The 23,418-nt window shown below is 47.0% G+C and overlaps 1 long non-coding RNA gene across 3 annotated transcripts in view; it reads right to left on the minus strand.

The window, feature by feature from the left end:
- Nucleotides 1-2,219: 2,219 nt before the first annotated feature.
- Nucleotides 2,220-23,418, minus strand: part of LOC123385346 — a 75,653-nt gene continuing 54,454 nt past the window's right edge. Inside the window, exons 1-3 of one of the 3 annotated variants that reach the window (XR_006597703.1) lie at nt 5,890-6,481; nt 4,030-4,117; nt 2,220-2,685 (exon numbers count right to left, since the gene is read on the minus strand). This is a non-coding gene — a long non-coding RNA (uncharacterized LOC123385346). Of the gene's footprint in view, nt 4,118-5,889; nt 6,482-23,418 lie in introns of those variants that run through there. The other 2 variants (XR_006597704.1, XR_006597702.1) reach the window with 2 other exon arrangements.

Raw genomic sequence — 23,418 nt, forward strand, 5'->3', positions numbered from 1 at the left:
CTCTATTCTATTTTCCGAGTCGATGAATTTGCCTATTCTAGGTAACTCACATACGTGGAATGGCATAATATTTGTCTCTTTGTGATTGGCTTCTTTTCACTCAGCACAATGTTTTCAACAATGCTGCAATAAACACTGATATACAAGATTCCGTTTGACTCACAGCCTTTTACTGAGGACCTGCGGTACGGAGGCAAGGAGACAGGTACTCACACATCCATTGGGGAGACGGTCAGGTGAAATGAAGTAGGATTATTATCCCCAGGCTACAGATAAAGAAACTGAGGTTCAGAGAAGTCAAGGATATCTCCCTGGGTCAAGAGGCTGATCTAAGTCGCTGAGACCTTGGCTCGGATCCTGAAATCAGAACTTTGACCCCAAGCCCAGGGTTTTTACACACACAAACACGCACACCTACACACATTTCTCTCCTGCCAACTCTCTGGTCATAGAAGTTAGATTTCATTTGTAGCCCAATTCTTGCTTGAGTTCCAGGTAGAAGATCTTTCCCTTAGAGCCACTTAACCCCTACAAGGGCTTTCTTTTTTTTCTTTCTTTGTTTCTTTCTTTTCTTTTTTCTTTTTTTTTTTTCTCCCTCTTTTCTGGCAAACAGCCCAGGGCAAGCGAACAAGAGAAGCTTCTTGGCCACCTCCATCAACCCTTAAACTTTACACTCAGTCTGTTTTTGTTTTTTTTAAGCTACGAGTTTTGTCACACCTCTGCCTTCCTGCCACCAGGTCTCCTGAGTGGCCCAAGACTACATTTCTAAGTTCCTCTCTTGGTACAAACAGCAGAATAAGACCTAATTAGATTTTTATTCAAGGGACATGGAGAGACCCACTTGACTCAAAGTGTCCTCTTCCTCTGCGGTGCCACAGTAAATTTTGGTAACAGATACCTACTGTCCTACTGTGTGTTGGGCTGTCGTTTTTTTTCTGGGAGGTGATCAAACACGTCTGATACAGACCCTGTCCTCAGGGCAGTTCCCTGCCCCGTCACCACCCCCCCCCCCCCCCACACACACACACTGGCTGGAGGGGAGGTGGGGAGCAGGACGCAGGTCTACAGGTCGAGATTGGGATTTTGATGGTATAGGAATGCTGCCCAGGGTTCTGGAGAGAGGATGGGGACACCAGAGGGGTCATCCCCAGACATCTCCTGTCAAAGGCCCTGTCATTCACCGTGCAAATGTTGAATGCCTACAGTGCGGCAGGAACAGAGCTAGGCCTAGGCCGCAGGGAGAGGGAGCCACAAATACCGACAACCCCCAAGGCCTGCCCAAGCCACCCTCGGGCTCCAAAATGAAGCCGACCTGCGCACAAACCCTGTGGCTCGCTGGGCTCGAGTTCCCAGCCCCCTCTGCATGCGGGTAATACTCGCCTCTGCGCTGAACAGGGGCCTCGGGCCTCTCTCGCAGAGCTTCAGGAGAATCGGGCGATGTGGAGGGCGGGCGGGCGGGGAGGGGGGATCCGAGGCGCGGCCCTGGGATGCCCAGCCGGGGTCCCCCCTCCCACCCCCAGGCCTCTGTGACCCTGCCGTCCCTGAGCCGCGCCGGCCTCCCCTGGCCGACAATGCGCCTTTCAGGAGCCTCCGCCCCCCCTGGAAAATCCCCGCGCGGTCTCCCGGGCGGCCGGCGTCTGCTTCCCTCGAGGTGAGGGATTCCGCGCCCCCGACGAGGTGCAGCGCATCGCGCCCGCAGGCGCCGAGACAAGCCCGGCCAGCCCGCCCCTCGCCTCCCGGGAGCGCGCAGCTTCTGCCCGCCGGCCCCAGGGGACCCGGAGCCGAGCTGGAGCCGGAGCCGAGAGCCCGCGGGCCAGGGGAAACACGCTGCCTCCTCCTCAGCTCTGGCCCGTTTGAGAATTACAGTTCTTATAGTTTAATTTAATCAGATACCTACACATTTATAAGTGTTGCATAAGTGCATGCATTTGGTCATATCACACATAATACCAAATGCGGTTTTTTTCCTTTTCCTTTCTTCTTTAGTCTTCCTTGGTTCCCACCCCCGTATGGTCTCCACTTCCAAGACACCCACATTCAGAACCTAGAATGAACTCTTTTGTATTTTTCTCCATGGTCGTATAAGCATATGCAAATATTTCCTCTGCGTTTACATATACACAAATACACATAAATGGGATCTTGCTAGGCATATTTTTCTATATCATAGGGACTGTTGTGATTGTATACCGGTATTATTATTATTACTTACGATAAAATCCATTCTTGTTAATTTATTAAACTTCCCCCTTGTGACAGGCATCCACTGTGTTTCCAGTTTTTTGCTACCATAAGCAAGGGTGTGGTAAAAGCCTTGTTACGTTATCTGTTATCTGTCCAGAAGTGGGATTGCTGGGTTAAGGTGTCCCTGGGTTTAATTTTAGAAGATAGTGCAGATTGCTTTTGCGAAAGGTCTAACACCTCCCCTCCCTGCCAACAGTGAGTGAGGATGCCCTTTCCCCCACACCCAGCAAGACGTGGCACCAGTGCTTGGTGATTTTAACAGGTGGGACCCCCTGAGGTATCTCCCTGTTACTTTACTTTGCACTTCCTTGACCTCTTCGTGAACTTGGGCATATTTTCCGTCTGCTTTGTGGCTACTTGGCTTTGCTTTTCAAGGAGCTGCATCCTCCTGACACATCTTTATACGCTTTAAGCATAAAGACTCCTGTTCACCTGGAACATCTGAAGAAAGAGGTACTAGGGTGAACAGAATGATCGGTTGGTAGAGTGCTCCCTCATTTGTCATGCCCAATTATGAGCTTTCAAAAGCTGACACCATAAGCAGATATATGTAGTAATGGGACTGTAACAAATATGAGAAGCATGTGGGGAATGAAAAGTGAGTGGGCCCTGGGGTTACTTACTAGCTGTTTGCTATTTTCTTTGAGTCTCAGTTTGCTCATCCGTGAAACAGGGATAATGATGATAGCGCTGCCTACGTCTTCATGGTTGTTGCAAACGTGGCAGTAATTTATGTAAAGAACCCAGGCGTAGTTGATGGTCAATAAGTGGTGGTCAATTATGACAAGCATGGTTTAGGCTTTCCTCTGGTGTTTAAATAGGCCTGTCAGAAGCCTAGAGTTAGCCTAAATGTCAATCGACATTGCGTGGGTCTGGGTGAAACGGATTGTTTAAGTTTCCTGTGGGCCCAGTGATCAGACTCATATAAACCAGGGTTTCGCAACCTCGACACTATTCATATTTTGGGCAGGATAATTCTTTGTTGTGGGAGGCTGTCCTGTGCTTTGTAGGATGTTTAGCAACATCTCTGGCCTCTACCCACTGAATGTCAATAGCACACCCTACTTCCCCAGTCATAACAATCAAAAATGTTCCCAGACCTGGCCAAATGTCCCCTGCAGGGTAAAATTGTGTGCGATGGAGAAACATTGATTCAAATCCCCTGGGAGAAATTTCTTGAGGCTTTCCGTAGCAAGGGGAGAAGCCCTTCCCTTGCCCTTACTCCCTCTCCATGGGACAGCCCCCTACTTTTCAGCTCCCAGAATTCCCCAAGCAGGGTCTAAGCAGGATGCATCTTGATGGGGAGAAGCAGATGGGGGGGGGGGGGTATCTTTCCTGTGGATGTCCTTAAAATTCTCAGCCTAGGCACAGGAGAGAATAGGGCATACTGTACTTAACAGGTACCCTCCAAAGCTATCCACAGGCAGGAGCTGCAGCATCCTACAGACTGACTGGAAGGCTGAATGAGCCCAGATGAAGGCACAGAGTGAGGATACACAGTGGTCTGTCAATTTTTTCTTTTGCAAGGTGCTCTTCCCTCTCTTCTGCCCAACCCCTCCCCCCATGCTGTATACTTGACCTAAGGCTAAACCAGGGGCTTTCACCAGCCATGGTTTTCTGGGAACCTCTCTGTGGCTGACCTGAGAATCTATATATTCAGCTCCCTTTCACATACGTTCCACTCCTGTTTCAAATAAGATGTTTCATCCTCACTGCAAACTTCTTGCCCCCAAACACAATTCCTTATCTTTCCTGCTGATTCAATGCAAGTCCACACATACTTACTGAGTACCATAGCAGAAAGTGCTGGTTGCTTCCTGATATCAGTCGTTCCCTTTTTCACTAGTAACAGAGTCCTGGGCAGCACATCCAGCTAAAAAACAAAACAAAACAAAACAAAAAACTACTTCCAAGCCTCCTTGGCAGCTTGATGAAGCCATGTGATTAAGTTTTGGTCAATAAGGCACAAGCAGAGGGTGACAGGTGAGTGTCTTAAAAGGTGGGGGTGCATATGCCCTTTTTGTCCTCCTGTCCTTCCTCCCTCTCTCTTCCTGGAGTTCAGATGAAATGAGTGGGCCTCGGTAGCCATTTTGGGCCATGAGGCAAATTTGAGGATGACCAGAGCAGGAAGATAAGAGGATCCCCCAGGGACTGGGGAGCTGCTCCACTGTCCATGGAGCTGTGGATGTTTATGTGAGAGAAGAAATCCTTGTGTGTTTAAGCCACTATGATTGGACTTTGTTACCAGCAAACTGAAACAAGTGGCCTACTGCCCCTCCAAAGCCCATGCATCTGTCTTGTCCATTCTCCAATTTTCTCTGTCATCAGGCCAAATACCTTGGCACAGTCACTGATTTGTCATTGATTTCTCTTTCTCCAACCAATCAGCTACCATGATCTGTCCATTTTCTGCACTGAGCACCTCCTGTACCCATCTGCCTTTTCCTCTTCTTCATTCTCAGCTGGGTGAGGACAGGCAAGATTCAGAGATACGTGGGTCTTGTGGCTGGGATGTCCAACCAGGCCAGGAGACACCACTAGGGGCAGGCATGCGGGTGATAATAGTTGTTTGACCAGTTAGGACTCTTGTTTAGCCTGTGTGCCCAGGGCTATCATAGTGCCTGACACTTAGTAAGTGCTAAAATCAATCAATCAATCAATCAATCAATCTGGGGGGTTAATTGGTTAGTTAACCTGATATACAAACACATTCATGCATAGATATGGCCTCTATTTCTGCCATTCGTGCACATACACATTACCTTTCTTTTACGGAGACACCAGGTTACAAAGAAAAGCCTCAAGAGTTTGCTGTTGATTTGAGCCATGTCACTTGTAAGAAGGACAAAATATGTACGCGGTCAGCTGGAACCCCAGGCCTGCTACTAGAAATAAACTAACCCCTTGTTGAAATCACACAGGAAAACTGAAGGGAGGTGGGGAGACGGGTGGCAGGAAAAATGCCTAAGATCTTACACAGCTTGTGCAAACAGAATGACGGGGCTGGGCAGCCCCAGGAGTCTAGGAATTAATAGCCCCGCCGAGGCTCCGGGGCTCCGGAGATGGAGCTATTTAAAGCCAAGAAATGTCATTTCCACCCACAGAGGCTACCCCAGTTGCATTATCTGGACCCTCTTCAGCCCCGGTGTTCTGGCAGCCTCCCTGGCCTGACCTCCCAGTTGGCGGGACCGTGGGGCTTAGAGCCAACCTGTCGTCACTGCTCTGTGGGAGTGGAGGCTGACCTTAGCCTCTCCCAGATCCTCCTCCTCCTCTCTGTTCAGGCCCCAGGACAGTTGAGCAGAGACTCAGGGCCTAGTCCGCCCCTCTGCAAGGGCAGCTAAGAGCACAGAAGCTGCTGCCCACACAGAGAGGCCAGCCAGCCCAGGAGAGTGGGTCTAGGACCAGTGTAGGGGAGATGGGGTCTGGAGACAGAGACTTTTGCCCGCCAGAATCCTATCTATGTCTTGTTCTGTGACCACGGGCCATTTGCTTACCCACTCTGGGCCCCCATTTCCTCACCTGGACTGGGAAATGAAAGAATCTTCCTCTCCTTGCCATCTTTCTGGGGAAGGCCACAGGAGATCAGAGTAGGGGAAGTCTTTTGAAGCTTTAAGAAGAAAAGCACCATAGAAATCCAGGTATTACCTGCAGCTCCTTCTCTCCTCCCCTCCAGTCAAGGTAATCCAGGAACACTTCCTCCGGAGGCAAGAAGGCAGGAGGCTGGTGTTTGAAGTATCAGTGGGCTCCAGACTGTGTGACAGAGCCAGCCAGCCCCAAGCTCCCAAGAGCCCAGGTTCATGTTCTTGCCAGGCATGTAAGATGGGAAACTTCACATCCTGTCTTCTCTGATCTCTGGTATCTGCTCTGGCTGATGTTCCTGCAGCTTAGGGGAGGAGGGGGACTCAGAAGCCCGGAGAATATGCCAAGCTGAATCTGCCCCACAGGTGTCTGACGCCCAGCAATGGCTGGGTTTGTTTCCCAAAGGTGAGCCCCGGCTAGTGGAAAGCACAGTGGGGCGCAATGGATTTCTAAGGATGGTGTAGTGAAATGCCAGGTACACTCCAGCCTCAAGTCTACCCAAATTCATTGCTGAGCTTGCCCACTGCTATTCCTCAATGGGTAACAGGGAGCTAGGAAATTGCCTCTTTAAAAAAAGTTTACTTATTTTTGAGAGACAGAAGGAGCACAGTGGGGAGGGGAGGGACAGAGAGAGAGGGACAGAGAGAATTCTAAGCAGGCTCCATGCTGTCAGGACAGAGCCCAAAGCAGGGCTTGATCCCATGAACCCAACCGTAAGATCACAACCTGAGCCAAAATCAAGAGTCAGACGCTTAACTGACTGAGCCACCCAGGTGCCCCTGCCTTTTCTTTTCTTTTCTTTTTCTTTTCTTTTCTTTTCTTTTCTTTTCTTTTCTTTTCTTTTCTTTTCTTTTCTTTTCTTTTCTTTTCTTTTCTTTTTAAAGGAAATCAATGGAAACAAGGAGTTGCAGGGCTTCCTTCTCTCTCTCTCTCTCTCTCTTCCTTCTCCTTCCTTCTCTCTCATTGGAGAGATTATCGAATCTTGGCATTTGCCTGAAAGTCATGGATGTTTCCCCTCATTTCATTTTGTAAATGAAATATTCTAGACACACTAAAAGGTATATATCGGTCAGAATATTCTAGACTATGCTGCAATACCAAACAACCCTGATATCTTAGTGGCTTAACATACTTCTGCTTCTGTTATGTGTCCTTCAAGGATGAGCCAGGGGCTCTGCTCCCTGAAATCACTCAGGGACCCAAGCTGATAAAACAGTCACCATCTCAAGAAGCCAAAGAGAGATCTGGAGGGTCTCAAAAGGCAGTTTAATACTCTAGTTTACAAGTCACTGGCCAGAACTAATGACAAGGCTTCCTCTGCCAGTCACAGGGAACCAGGAAGTGCAATCCTTCTAGCGGTTAGAAGGAGAAGGGGCCGCAAATGTCTGGGGAACAGCAATAATAATGACCACGGAATAAGGAATGACATCACAAACACCACAGCCAGCCGACATAAGAAACATCACTTTGCCAATACTGGTGAGACCTCTGTGCACCTGACTCAAGTATATCTCTCTCTGCTCCCTGCTCCATTGAGGGGACCATTCTCCTGGATCTGATGTTTATTATTCTCTATACTTTACCATATATTACTTATATCAATATATAGTACATACATAGTAAAATATATACATAGACATATATACATATTACATATACCCTTTGCAGAGGGGTGAACTGGGTCCGGAGTCCCCCCTCAGCCAGTCCGGAGCCTAAATTATCAGGCCTAATATATAGTATGTTTTGCATTTATTTAAAGATCATGGAAGTGGTATCATACTGTATACATCCATCAGCAACTTTGTTTTTCTTTTTTTTGAGTAGGCTCTATGCTGGTCATGGAGCTCAATGCAGGGCTTGAATTCATGACCCTGAGATCAAGACCTGAGCTGAGATCAAGAGTCAGACACTTAACTGACTGAGCCACCCAGGTGCCCCAGCAACTTTCTTTTTTGATCTACCCCCATGTTTTTAAGAATCATCCACTTGAATGAGTGAAGCTGTGGTTGATTGTGTGGCTTCCACAATGTCTATTGTGGATGGACATCCAGGTCACTTCTAGCTTTTCATGATTACATAGAGCAGTGCTATCAACATTCCTGTGCACATACAGAGTAAAGACTAGGGAGGGCATCTTCCACTTGGCAAGAGATTGCCAAATAGCCCTCCCACATGGTTGGACCAAGGCACGTTCAGTCAGCCATATATAAAGTTCCAGTCTCCCTCCATCAGCACTGGATACTGTCTGATAAGGCAGAACATCTCACCCATAGCCTTCATAAAATTCAATTCATTAATCACTCTGTAAATGTTTATCAAATACCAGCTATGTGCTAGGCACACACTAGAAGTTGAGAATAATGAAGAGGGTTAGGACTCAGCCTCTGCCCTCAGTGAGCTTGCAGTCTGGTCGGGAAGACAGATTCACTTATTTAGGAATCATTAGGATAGACTGGAAAGCATAAATAGGTGAGTAAAAATTATCCCACCTTGCTACCTTCAGGCAACCCCTATATTCTTTTTTAAGGACACAGTCATGAGTTCAGGGCAAGTCAAAGAAGCTAGGCACTTGGGCAGAAGAACAGAGCTCAGCATCCAAGGGACTCAGACACCTTGAGCCATAGCTCAGGCAAGATGGTTAGAACCTTGGCCCGGGGACGGTATCCCATCAGGCAAGAAGATCACTGCCACATGGTTTCTGGAACACAGTGATTTGGAAGCTCAGAGCAACAGCCGTGGTTTGATAAATCAACCTGGAGTCATAGTGACCTCACATTCGGAGTTTTAGGGAGGAACCTTCAACTCTCAAGGTGCGTGATTGGCAATACTGGGTAGAGAGCTGGTATATGAGGAAAGTGTAATCACAACAGTACTGGTGATGGTAATGGTCATTTTAAGCAATCCTGCAAGATAGGCTGGGTGAGGAACCGAATAAGTCTGCTTGATTTAGGCATGTGTCACTGGGTAGGAGGACCAGGTTGGAGGCAAGGCCAGAGAATGCAGAGTCATTTCAGCCATGTTGTTTGAGGAGCTATCTCAAGCTGATCATTGGGTTTAGAAATGAAGATGGCTCTAGGCTACAGCTCTAGGTACAGCTTAACTCAGTAAATCAATCCACAAGTGTATATGAATCCAGGTATGAGCAGGACATGGTTTTTTAAAAAAACACCTTCATCAGGGGTGCCTGGGTGGCTCAGTCAGTTAAGCGTCCGACTTCAGCTCAGGTCATGATCTCGCAGTTCGTGACTTCAAGTCCTGCATTGGGCTCTGTGCTGACAGCTCAGACAGACTGCTTTACATTCTGTGTCTTCCTCTCTCTCTGCCCCTCCCCAGCTCATGCTCTGTCTCTCTCTGTCTCTCTCAACAATAAATAAATGAACATACAAAGAATTTTTTTAAAGCCCCACCTTCATCAAAGTATAATTCACATGCAATAAAATGTAACCGTTTTAAGTACATAGTTTGATGAGTTTCAGTAAATGCATACATTTGTGTACGCACCACTACAATCAAGATACAGAACACTGGGAAGAATACTTTAAGATCCCTGTCATTTTCCTCAAGGAGTCCTTCACTTGCTACAAGATACAGACACTTGAGAAAGATGGTGAAATATACAAGGCAGCAAAGCATTAGGTTCCAATAATGGGCACAAATTATGGGGTCTGGGCACTAGAGGGGGCAACCCCTTGGGAAGTGTCTGGTCCTGATGCAAATATACTTGGGGCTGGGAGCTCTCCATCACCCACCAAAGGTCGGGGGAGAGGCAGGCCCGGCACCACAAGACTTGCTTTTCCTAACATATCTCACCATCCTGAAATGCCACCATGAGTCACCCCTTTGGTTTAAAACGTTTGGTATTCCCTCTGGAATACCTATACTAAAATACACAGAAATGACCTGACAGCCTTTGAGGTGTGTGGAAAGCCAGACCTCCACTGCAGTGTAGAATTAGTTTTAGATTTGCCGGCTACCCCTCAGGCGAGGGTAGGCTGCTCCGGGACAAACAGAGAAATAGACAAAGCAGCTGCTCAGTGCCCTCCAATTTCTTTCCTTCCTTCCTTCCTTCCTTCCTTCCTTCCTTCCTTCCTTCCTTCCTTCCTTCCTTTTTTTAACATAGTGAGAGAATAGGTCCTTCCTTTGAGACATCTCAAATAACCACATAGAGGCAAGCCCCATCTGAAAGCTATGGCGTTCGTTTTGATCCAGAAAGAGAGGAAATTTTGTCAGGAGAATGAGTTCAACAGGGCTTTGGGGAAATGCTCTATATAGGGTGGTGGGGGTGGGGGAGAACTCTCCAGGTCCATGGTCACTGGGGGACTGGGGCACTGGAGGTTAGGACAATAGGTGTTTCCCTCAGGAAAAGACAAGACTGCAGAAGTAGGAGATTGCTGCCTTCAAATATCTGAAGGGCGTTCGTGAGGCAAGAGGATTGGAATTGATTGATGTGGTCTAGCTGGGAGTAGGGTGGGGAAAGGGGGCAGGTAGTAGTTCAACATGAGAAAGAACTTTCTTAAGGTCAGAGCTAACAGAAGAGGGAATGGTTTGCCACATGAAGTAGTGAGATCTCCATCACTAGAGGCATGTAAGCTGAAGCCAGATACTTTTTGGCAGGAATTCAAGTTCTGAGTGGATCATTGGATTAAGTCTCTTCCATCACTGAGATTCTCTAATTTGGTCCATGGCCAACCCTTGAGAAACCCCAGTCAAACAAATATTAATGGAGCAAACTGCTTCATATAAGGTGTGATGGGGGAGGAACCAAAGAACAAAAGATGTAGCCTCTGTCCTCCATGTCACTGGGCAGCTGTTACAGAGGCAGGGGGCGTTTGGAATCACCAAAGGGATAGAAAACACACACTTCAGAAGTTCAGAAGCAGGAGACCCTGCCAAGGGTTGGAGAGGAGGTGCAGGGGGAGCACCAAGGAGGAGGAGAGGTGGCACCAGGCCCTGAGAGACACTTCAGAATTCAGATAGGCAGAAAGAAAGAGGAGGGAAGGTGGGTGCACCCACCAGGAAGCAGGGATGGCAGGAGCCAAACAGCCTTGGGCTTCGGGGATGAAGGAATGAGACTGAGGAGCAGGAGCTGAGGAGGCTGAGAGGAGAAAACGGACAGGAAACAGGCCCAGGAAGGACCAGGAGCCGCGTGCGACCTGGGTCCAGGGTGCCCATTTGGGGCACAGGGTGTTGTGGGGGGCAGATTTCTCCCCCACTTCCAACCATGCCGCAGACCACCAGGCATCGTGCCCCAGGAATGCCTCTTACCCCGTTCCCGCAGCCCCACCATGGCCTCCGACCCCCTCAGGGCAGTAAGCGCTGGGGAAAGACGGGAAAACCCACAAAAATCTTCCAAATAAGACAAATATGTGGTGCAGACAAAAGCCGTGCTGGGTGGGATGAGGTTTCGGTTGCTCCTCAATGGGGCGGACCCGTCAAAAGTGGCTTGTGGCCGCAGAAAAATGCGTCATCTCCCACTCTCAGCGGGGCACGTTGTCTCAGCTACCCCCCAAAAGAGCCCAACGCTGGAGGTTCCACAGTGAAGGAACAGGAGGTCAGTCAGTGGCCTTAGGGTCACCCACATGGCCCTGTCCTCTCCGCAGCAGGGGCTCCAGGGGCTTAGGGGGTTGTTTTAAGCTGTCTCATGATTGCTGTTCCTGGCCTTCCTGCGGTAAGTGCCCAGGACAGTGTTGGGGTGGGTGGGAGGGTGGCCTGTGCAGCCACCCAGAGCCCCGTGAGACTTTGGGGGCCGGGGTCAAGTGGTGTTCCAAATGGAAAAGTCAGTGGCCTCTAGAAGTGCCTCAGAGGGACAGGAGGTGTGGGGGGGCGGGGTGATGGGAGGTGGTGGGGAGAGGCTCTCCTCAGACCTCTGTCCCCCAAGTCCCTCCCCACCCCCACACCCCTCCAGGCTCCCAGGCCCCTGGGGTTCACGTTCCATTTCTGCTCCAGTTCCATGGTTGTTAGTGGCCATTGTTCCATAGAGAAAGACAAAAATGTTTTCAGTTTAAAGGCATTGTTTCGGACTTTCTCTCCATGGGCCAAGGGCCTGGGATGGGAGGCCTCCCCTTGGCAGGGTGGCCCCAGGCAAGGAGCAGTTGCACTTGATGGGGGAGGGGCAGCCTGGGTGGACTCTTCTGTCCGTCTGTCTATTTGTGCTGGGTGCGCACAGGGAAAGCCCTGAGGAGGGCAGGCACTGGCAAGAGGGCTTCACCCTTAACACAGCTTTGGTTTCATCCTGCCTTCTGACCCCTCCTGGCCCCCAGACCCATCCTAGCTACTTTAGCTCCTGCTTACTACTTAGGCTCCCCTACTATGAATGACTGAGAAACCTTCTCTCTCTCTGGGCCTCATTTCCTCATCTGTAATATGAGAGGATTCCAAGACTCTTTCTGGCTTAAACCTTGGCATCAACAACTCAGTCACCTCAGTAGCCTTTTTCTCCACTCCAGAACTCCAGTGGTCAGACCTGGCCTAGAATTTGGCTGAGTTGATCACCACCGGAGCAGTGGGCTTTGAAAGTGAAAGTACCTGCCCCTGCCACCTTAAACAATTTAAAATTTATTTTGTAGTCTGGAATTCCACCATTAGAGATTCATTCCTCAGGAGTATACTTCAAAAGCCATTTGTGATGAAATGGCGAGGATAACTGCTAACACCTTTTAACACTAAGAATGATCCTTTGCTTCTACATTTCTCTTCACAATGTTGAAATTATTTGCAGAGGTACCATCTCATCTCGGACTGCAACAGTCCAACAATTAGTTGACCATTGGTAGAGGTTATAACTCAAGATAAGAACCTGGACACAGGTGATCTCCTCCCAGGAATTACCTGCATTTTAACAGAGGAATGGCATGAGGGTAAGAATAATCACGAAGGAATGCCTATCTGGTGGTGGCAGTTTCAAGTCCAGCAACTTCAGGCAAAAGCTGTCTAGTCTGGTCACTCAAGTGACTGGTGGGTGTGGGCCCACTCGGCCTGGATCTGGGCTGGGTCTGCTCAGCAGCACCCCTCTCCACCATCATCAAATCAAGTGGCCAGCCCTCAAGGATTCACTGGACCCCCTGTGAGGGCAGATCTGCTTGGGCAGATGTGTGGATTCACAGGAAACACCCAGAGAACAATAATAACTTGAAAGACAGAGAAAGGGAGAGTACATGCAGAGACGGGTACAGGGGACCAGAAATCGGGGAGTGCCAGGGCAGGATGAGAGCTAGTGTAGAACCTGGAAGGCTACAGAAGGTAACTGCAGGAAGAAAGGGGTGAGGATAGTGGTGGTCTTCTCTGTGAAGAGCTACCTGGGCACAAAAGCTCATTGAAAACTGGCCAGTAGTAATCAGAGACCAACCTTGAAAAGTACTCGGCGTCCACAGTGAAAAAGAATGATCGTTTATCGGGGCCCTAGATCCTAGATAGTTTCTGCACATTACCTTGCTTGAGCCTTGAACTACTCTAGATTTTATCATCCATGGTGCAGAGAAGCAAGCTGAGGTTCAAAGAGAGCATGGAAGCTGCCCGAAGTCATACAGCTGGTAAATGGCAGAGCTGGTGGTCAAACCCAAGTCAATCCCGGCCCCAAAGCCTGCCTTCTAACCACTTTTGCAAGGGTGACGTCCATCTGTAATGCTGCCTCCTCTTCCCCCATCAGGGCATTCCTGGGGCACAGAGAACATCCTTGCTATTTCCTGCACAGGCCATTCTTGACCATTTATTTTTCATGCAACAAGTAGTGATAGGGGTTCCTCTCCAGCCCTGGCTTACTGATGACAGCAAGAGGAAGAAATAGGGTTCAGCAAACTTTTCTGTAAACATTTTACGCCTTGTGGGCCATATGGCCTCTGTTGTAACTACTCAACTCTAGGGAAAGCAGCCATAAACATTATATAAATGAATGGGCATGGCTATGTTCCAATAAAACTTTATTTATATACATATCTAATTCATACACTTATCCATTCATTCATCAATTCAGCTGATTGCTTATTCATTCAGAATATTTTTGCTGTGCACCTTCCATGTGTCAGACACTGTTCTAGGTGATGGGGATGAGGTAACCTACATAACCCACCCCCTCCTTGGAGCTCATTCTTTACATGTATCCTCCTTGGTGGCTGATCCCAATGTGTTGTTGTAGTTGTTTTTAATTTAAATTCAAGGTAGTTAACATATAGTGTAATATTGGTTTCAGGAGTAGAATTTAACGATTCGTCACTTACATACAACACCCATTCTATGTGTTTAATAGAGTAGAAACTGTACTAATCTCAGGCTGGGGAGATGAGCCATTATTTGATGTGTTTTTAACCTAGAGGAAAAAGGCAAGTCACATTTGAGGATGAAAGGCAGCACAGGATGGTGGGTAAGTGAGGATTCCAGAGCCAAATTGCCACATACTGGGAATGTGTCCTCACACAAGTTGATTCACCCCTCTGTGCCTCAGTTTCCTCATCTCTACAAGGTGGATGACAGTAGCATCTAACTCGGAGGACTGTTTTGAGAGTCAACTGAGTGAAAATTTATAAAACACCTACAAGAATGCCAGACTCATAGAAAACACATTATAAGCTTCTGTTAAATAAAGGAGATGTCCAAGAGAAAGAAAAAACAATTAGGAATTAGATCACAAGACAATAATAATTCCAATTTCGCCAGAGCACTGTGTTGGATAAACACTTTAATCTTCCTTTGCTATTTATTCATTTTATTTTGGTTTTTACAAATTAATATTTTTATTTCTTTATTTATTTTATTTATTTTGAGAGAGACAGAGAAAGCACAAGCAGGGGAGGGGCAGAGAGAGAGGGAGAATTCCAAGCAGACTCCACACGATCAGCACAGAGTCTGACATGGGACTCGATCTCATGAACAGTGACCTGAGCCAAAATCCAGAGTCAGACATTTAACCGACCAACCCACCCAGGCACCTCCTATTTTTTCGTTTTAAAGACAGTGTATATAACAACATAAACTCTCACTGCTGCTTTCGCTCAGGTAGAGTGAGTCCAAATGCCTCCCTGATCCCAGACAAAAGGAAAAAAAAAAACTTTATTTACAAAACAGAGGCTGGGCCATATAGGGCCTTTGAGCCATAGTTCGCTGGTGTGCATAATCAGGGGGAGGAGGTGAGATTTACTCAGGTGGAACAGTTAAGTGACAGGGCGAGAGTTAAGTAACAGGATGAGTGTCATGGACCAAGGAGCACCCATTAGGTGGTGTGCATGCCAAGAGTTTGTGGTGCCTGTGTGGTGGAGAAGAGTGGGAGGCGAGAGAGGAAAGGCAGGCTGGGGTCCAATTCTGGAGGGGTTTGAATACCAGGCTGTTTATTTAGACTTCACTCGCAGGAGCAAAGGTTCACAATAATGTTTCCCTACTTTAGGACACCATGACAGGTGACATTCATGCATGAGACTTCCATCCATAAGTATACATCAGAATAGACTCTATTACACCAGGCTTTGAGTTCCAAGGAATTCCCTGTGAATGAATTTACATTTCCAAGTACCACAGATACAGAGTCCCACCCCAGCCCACCCCACCATTCTAATGGTTTGGCGGGGAGGAAGGGCTGAGAGAGAGAATCCCAAGCAGCCAGCATGGAGCCCACGTCGGGCTCAAACTCATGGAACCATGAGATCATGACCTGAGCCAAAATCAAGAATCGGTTGCCCACCCTACTGAGCCACCCAAGTGCCCCAACATTTTAATGTTAATTGCTGATTTTCACATATTGTGGACAGAGAAAATGGCTGGTAAAATACATTGTGTTAAGGCGATTTGGGGAATTTTTGAGTTTTTTTTCTGTGTGAATGTTAAAAATGTATTTGGGGGAAAAAATGTGTTCTTGGGTTATATGGTATAACATATACCAGTTACAGTTTGTTAATTGTGTCACTCAAATCCTCCATTATTTTCATTAAGACTTTTGTCTACATAACCTGTAGATTTCTGAGACTTATCTAGGGCCAGAGATTTGTTCATTTTTCCTTGGTTTCTATCAGTGTTTACTTTATATATTTTGAAACTGCATTAAGAATCATAGAAATAATATATTTTTTATAAGATTATACCTTGTATCTGTATATCCTTTGTTTCTTTTAGTGATTTTTGCCTGGGATTCCATATTGTCTGATGCTAATATACCTGCTAAATTTTTGTTATCATTTGCTTGGTGTATTTCCCCCATCTGTTCATATTCAAAATGTTCTTGTCATTTAGTATCACACACATCTGTGTCAAGAGCATACAGCAGGCTTTTGCCTTTAACAGAAGAACTTTTCTCTTTTTTCATGTATTATTTCAATGATTTTTTAGACTTAACGTGTTATTTTATTTTATGCTTCCTCTTTAATTTGTTTTTTCTTTTTGTTAGATTAAGTTTTCTTTGCCCCCCTTTTAATTCACCCTAAATAGTTGGAATTTTATTTTCCAATTCTCCATCTTCTGTTGGTTACTCTTACACTTGAATCCATATATCTGTAACTTATGCTCTTCCACCAATGTCTACTAATCAGGAACTCTGTCTCCTTTAGCACATTTTAGTGTTCCTCTTCTTCCTCCATTTGTCACCTCCCAAGTTGAGATCATCTGGGTAGATTATGGTTCCATACTGTTGTTTTTATTTTATTTTATTTTTTAAGTAAGCTATACACCCAACATGGGGCTTGAACTCACGACCCCGAGATAAAGAGTTACATGCTCCACCAACTGAGCCAGCCAGCCGCCCCCATATTGTTTTTAAAATGTTTACATTATGCCTCAGTAGTTACTCAAAGTTCACTAAAAGTTTTACTAGTTTCTTTGTTCACCATAGTTTCAGCATCCCACGTCTTCCTCTTCCCTGAATTCACTACTTTTTAAATTGAAGCACACCCCCTAGGAATTCTTTAAAGTATCTGAAGGTGGCAAAATTTCCCCTAGCAAAACAAAAAATGTCTTAATTTTCCCCTTCCTACTTGAATACTTCATTTCCCTTTGGAACTTTGCAGATAGTGTCCCATTGTCTTTTAACATCCAGTCTGATGCCAATTTAATATTATTTTATTGGTGACCTGCTTTTTCTCTCTGGAAGGTTCCAGGCCTTTTTTCCTTTACTGTTGTTGTTCTGAAATTTCACTATAAAGTCTTGGTGTGGGTCTTTTTTTTTCCTGGAAACATTCCATCTAATGATTAATTTCTTTCTTCAACACCTGGGAAATTTTCTTTTATTAGTTCTTTAATTATTTCCTCTCTTCTATTCTCTGAAGTCCTATCCTTCTGTAATACCTATTAGACAGATGTCTCTTACCTTTTTCTCTCAGACTTTCCATCTTTTTATTCTTTTCACTATACTTAAGGAGACTTCTTCAGCTCAGCCTTCCCTAATAACTAGATAATTAAATTCATCTCAGACCATCTACTGAATTTGAAAATCTAATAATTAATTTTTAAATTTCTAAGAACACTGATTGAGGGTTTTAAGATTTTATTTTTAAGTAATCTCTACACCCAACATGGGGCTCAAACTCACAACCCCAAGATCGAGAGTCACATGCTCCACCAACTGAGCCAGCCAGCTACCCCCGCTGGTTGATTTATTATTATTTGGAATCTCTATAGGATAATAATTATTCTTCACTTAAACTGGTTTTTGTTGGGAGTGCCTGGGTGGCATCCGACTGTGGTGACTTCTGCTTAGGTTGTGATCTCACAGTTTGTGGGTTCAAGACCCACACTGAGCTCTGCGCTGACAGTTCAGATCCTGCTTGGGATTCTCTCTCTTTCTCTCTCTCTCTCTCTCTGCCACTCCCCCACTTGCACTCATGCTCTCTCTTGCTCTCTCTCTGTCAAAAAGAATCTGAAGCAGGTTCCAGGCTTCAAGCTATCAGCTCAGAGCCCAGCGCAGAGCTCCAACCCACAAACTGTGAGATCATGACCGGAGCAGAAGTGGGATGCTTGACACCCAGGTGCCCCAAAATAAACTGTTTTGTGTTGTTATTTGTTCTATTGTCTCCATTTCTTTGGGTGTTTACTCTTCTATGCTATCCAATACAGTAGTTGCTTGCTATTTACATTTAAATTATTAGGGGCATCTGGCTGGCTCAGTTGTTGGAGCATGTGACTCTTACTCTCAGGGTTGGGAGTTCGAGCTCCATGTTGGGCATAGAGATTACTTAAAAATAAAATATTTTAAAACAAATTCTAATTTATTAAAACAAAATAAAATAAAAAATTTGTTCCTCAGCTACAACAGCCATATTTCAAGGGCTCAATAGCCACATGTGGTGTGTAGCTACATTTTGGACAACTCAACTATAGAACACTTCCATCATCCCAGAAGGTTCTATTGGACAGTACTAGCTTAGAATTTCTCTGAACCATGGTTCTATTTTTCCTTAAACCTTTAGTGATTCACAATGTTCTGTTCATCACTGCATTTGAGGATGTCTATTTGCCAGCTTTGTGTTCATGGTAGCATGTCCTTGGTTATTGACAGGGTGAGAGATGAGCCACCTGCTGACAGCTTTTCTCCTGGAGGATTCCCCATTTCTCTCTCAGAGTGTCAGAAGCTACTTGGAGCATTGCTCTGCCTCTCTAGCCCCAGCACGTTGGGGCAAATCCCAACGTTGGGGCCAACTGGTCATAAAGCAGCAAGGAACATCCCTGGGGCCTCCTCTGGTTATTTCAAGTCTGCTGTCTCAGGCTTAGAGCCCTCAAACCATTCTTTCCTCCACAGCAATCTTCTCCATGTGTTTTAGCTTTGGTTCCCTCTAGTCTGATTGCTTTGGAGCTTGGATGCTATTTGTTCTTCATCTTTCAGGGATCCAACATTTCTGATGTGCTAATGGTTCTCTCTTATTTTCTCACACTGTAATATAGTAGGGATTTTTTTTCTAGAGTTTCCTGTCATTTAGCAGATTGGGGTAGGAGAGAAGGTCTTCTGCCAGCTTGACCCAAACTTCAACAGCACTTATGTGTAAGCATTGCTCTGCTCCTTGTAGTCATGTTTCATAACAAATATTTCACTACACCTGGTGATTCCCAAGTTCAGACAGGTGCTGGCTGGCTGCATTAGAATCACCTGAGAATCCATGGGCCCCACTCCTGGAGGCTTTGAATGCGCAGCCTGGTTTGGGAATCATTGGCCTACTTAGTGGGATGGGTAGATAAGAGGCTCAAGTACTCAGGAAGGACCACCTACTTTGCAGGCTAGTTTGTGGCCAATGCCTAAATGCCAGGATCTCTAACAGCCAGATCACCACTTCCATGAGTGAATGGGACCCTGGGTGGTGTGGAGATGGAGAGTCTGAGGGACCTCTTTCTCCTTGGAATGCAGGAGGGGGAGAAGTTGCAAAACCCACTGGGGATAAGTCAAGGACAAGAGAGATACAATGAGTACAATTGAATGGAAATAGAATGAATGATTGCTGCAGGCCTCTCTCTCCCTCCCACAGCGATATCAACTCTGCAAACTCCGAAGATCAAAATGGGGCTGGAAAATTCCCCCATCTAGAGGTTTTTGTTGTTGTTTTTTTTTTTTAACTTTAATTGCTATCCTACTGAGGGGCCCAACTCCAGCTTTGGGGAGATATATTCACTGGTTAGATTTGCAGTAATGATTATTATTGTTACTGTTAAGAAGAATACACTCATTGTGTCCAGTGAGCTCACAATGCTGCACAAACATGACCTCATTTCTCCTCTGAACGGGGCAGGTATTGTTAACTCTGTTTTCCAAAAGAAGGACACGGAGGTCCATCGTAGTCCGATGCCTGGAGCAAGGCCACACATCAAGAAAGGGAGGGAAGATGGAAGCAGGCCCCAGGCCTCTTCTGATTGGGTCCCTGGGCTCCTGCACTGGTCTAGGCTCAATTGTCTGATCAGTCCTTTGACTTCTGTTACGGCCATAGAGTTGGTTCCAGGGGCCCGAGGGGATCAGAGCAGTCAGAGTCACCAAGGTTAGATACCATTAGAGGAATAACCATTACTTTTCAGAGGCCCAGCCAAGTCCGGACTCCCGGCTCAGCAGTCACAACCCTCCCTCGTTTGGTTCCCGTTTCACGAGGCCCCAACCTGGCTGACTTCTCTCCGCACTTCCTCATCAAGGGACTCAAGCTCTTCACCCCTGAATCCGCTCAGACCTAAAACCATATTCACACAGCATCTGTCCTTCTGCCCCATGAGGAGAGTCTGCTCTCGTATGCCCCCTGGGTCAGTTGTGGCACATTCAGGCCATTGTGCCTTCTCTGGACCTTTGTTTCTTTCACCCCCCTAAGCCCTGCCCCAGAACACATTTTGCCCTTCCTACTCTACACCCTTCCTGCCCAAGATTCAGGCCTCAATGTACCCAAGAAACCTTCTCCCTCTCGAAGCCCCTGCCACCCTCATTCATTCTTTCCACAGATATTCAGGACTCATTCTGTGAGGCAGGCACCTTGGAAGATGATGAAGATCCAATATTTAACAAGTCAGACAAGGTTCCTGGTCTCATGGAGTTTACATTCTTATGGGGGAGACAGGAAAAACAAAAGTAATCCATTCAGTAAGCGAAATATTTACAAGTTGTCATAAATGTGTGTGAACATATCCCAAATCTGTGATGTCTCCCCATCTTCCACTCTGTCCAAGAAGGAGCTTGTCTTGTCTAGGTACATCAAAAAATGTTTACATGGCCAAAGGGTGATGGCAGATGAGAGCAGAGGGGCTTGAGTGAGGCTGGAGAGGGACACAAATCTAGCCTACGAGGGCCTTGAAGCCCACACCAAGCACCTGGATTTCATGCTCAGAACAATGGGAAGACATTGCAGGATTTTCACGAGGGAGTGACATGGTTTGATTTATACTTTATGACAGAGATTCTCCATGGGGCTGGGGTTGGGGAGATGCAATTTTGCCCCCTTCTCTGAAGGGACATTTGGCAATGTCTGGAGATATTTTTGGTTGTCAAAACTTGGGAGGGTATGCCACTGGCATCTGGTGAGTAATGGCCAGGGATGCCACTAAACATCCTACAGTGCGCAGGACAGCCCCCCACAACCAAACTTTGATAGTGCTGAGGTGGTGAAACCCTGCTTTAAGATGACTCTGGTTACCGTGTGAAGAACAGACTCTCAGACCCAACTCCCCTTCCTGAGCAGTCCTTTTGCATTTTAACAGGGGTCTTCCGGTGACAATGCCATCCATAAGCCACAAGGACAATCAGACTGGCTGAGCCGGGGAAGGAGCCCTTCTGAGGCATTACTGTGCATAGGCCACCTGCTCTGTGTGGGCAGACAAGGGACTACAGACACCAGCTCAAACTGTGCCCTCTTCCTCAATGGTCACAGCTGGGATGTTATCATGACAGCTGCTACCAGCTCAGTGCTCTCCTCCTCTCTGACTTCTTGAGTGCCAGGCCTGTGTGGGGCTGCCGAGAATCTGGGCATCGATGGCACGCGATGCCCAGCACTTACAGAGAGTTTATGGGTATTTACAGCAGCATGTAAACCTATTATTACAGCCTCGCCATGTAAATCAACATAGCGTTAAAGGGCTCTCTTACCCCAGTCCCCCAACTTGAGGTTGGTTTTAAGATTGAGGACCGATATGATTGAGCTGTGGTGACACTGGGAGGTCTGGAGGAAGCGTCTCCAAAGGAGCAGGGGGCCACCTCCTCGGGGTGGGTTTGGCCAAGCAGGTGATATAGGTAGGAGAGTCAGTCTTGTGTCCCAACTATAGACCATTCTTCTTCCACTTCTATGGAGGGTTGTTGTTGTTGTTGTTTTATTTAAAACAATGTTTATTTATTTTGAGAGCAAGAGGAGGCACAGGGGAGGAGCAGAGAGAAAGGGAGAGAATCCCAAGCAGGGTCCACGCTGACAGTGATGTGTGATCGATGAGGGGCTCAACCCCATAAACCGTCAGACCATGACCTGAGCCGAAACCAGGAATCAGACATTTAACTGACTAAGCCACAAAGGCACCCCCATGGAGGTTTCTTTTTTCACCTTTTTGGGGGTGAGGCGGGGGGAGATGGTGTTTGTGTCATGGAAACTTCGAAGAAAGCTGTAGAAAACCCCTCTCTGGGAAAATGAACCCTGATGACAAATGTTTATTTACAATTTAGGAGATTCTCAGATCTGCTTGAAGCCTATCCATGACCTTACAAATGAATTCACACCAACACGTAAATGACTAACAAGGTTCTGTATTCCCATCTTAATGGGGAATAAAGCCCTTAAATCAAAGGAACTGGAGTTCTAACTGGGGGAAACTACTCCATCAGTGGGTGGAGACACATTCTAAAGGGGATGGGCAAGCATCTCCTAACTTCTGAAGTCTTCCCATGTCCCTGCTGTCCCTGCATATAAAACTGGGTTTGGAGGTGGGGAAGCAAAAGAGGGAGGAAAGGTAATAAGGGTTGTTTTTAGGCTAATTTGGAATCAAAAGGCCACCTGAGACTTGACCCAATGGGGCTTATTGGGACCACAGTACCAGATATTCCTGGTCAGCCCAGAGCATCACATCTTGTTAATAGGCCAATAAAAATTAGGGGGACAAAGGCCAAGCCCAGGCAGCTTAAATGAATCTCCTCAGCAAGAGGGAGCAATCTCGTAAAGAGTTGTAACTGAGCAAACGGAGGACTCATTGCGTTTCATTAACTTTAATAGTGCTCGTTAGATTGGCTTCCAAGGGCTGTGGGACAGGAGAGAGAAAGCCAGACTCATCATCGGGGGCTTGGGAGCGGGCTGGCTCTCGTGGACGCCCCTGAGGCGCCCAGCGCTGAGCTGGAAGTGGCTGTTCTTGCTACCCCCACAGGCTCCCCAGCCCAGCACGACATCCTGGCTACACAGGCAAGGAGCCCAGGCCTCAAGGACTAATTCTTTCCTGCCAGGGTGGAAAAAGACAGGGACAAAGAGCTTGGGGCAAACCATCTCCAGGCTGGGCAGGCCACCTGGCTCTGGGTACCCACATAGAGGCCCTTTCCAGGGACAGCAAAAAATCCAACTCCAATGTTCACCAAGCTCTCACTACAGAATCCCACCAGCCCAGAGCCTCCTGGGCCCGGGACCATTGTCAATGCCGGCCACGTCCCTGACCTCCTCCTTTTTCTCTACCCCAGACGTGTACACTGCCAGAAAAACAGAAAACAAACAAACAGGGCCAGCAGAAAACACATCACCAAACAAACCCGCCTCACATTGTCCTCTGTGGTCGGCCAGGGCCTGGAGCCAGAGGCCACTGGCCTGGAAAAGCCCAAACAGCTCACTGCGTGCAGCCCCTGAGCAGAGCCTCCCCTGCCCCCAAGGCAGGGTCTGCCTGGTCTCCTCCCCGGCTGCTTCCTCCTTTTTCCTCTTTCTCCTCCTCCTCCATCTTTCTTTTTCTTCTATCCATTCTTCCCCTCTGTTTTACTTTTTTGTTTCTTCCCCACCCCCTCCCCCCTGTTTTCTTTCTGCATCCATGATGAAATAAACTTGCTTAACACTGAAGAAATCCTGCAGAGTACCTAAAGCCCAGAGTATATAAAACCAATTCATGATGTGAGCCGGCCATGCGGTTGCCTTGCTTTAAAGCCATCAGGGGTTCCAGACCCATGCACAACCCCTTAACATCAGATGGAAACCCGTGCTTCATCGTCTGGCC

The sequence above is a fragment of the Felis catus genome, chromosome B2 (assembly GCF_018350175.1).
Source record: "Felis catus isolate Fca126 chromosome B2, F.catus_Fca126_mat1.0, whole genome shotgun sequence".
Classification (NCBI taxonomy): Eukaryota; Metazoa; Chordata; class Mammalia; order Carnivora; family Felidae; genus Felis; species Felis catus.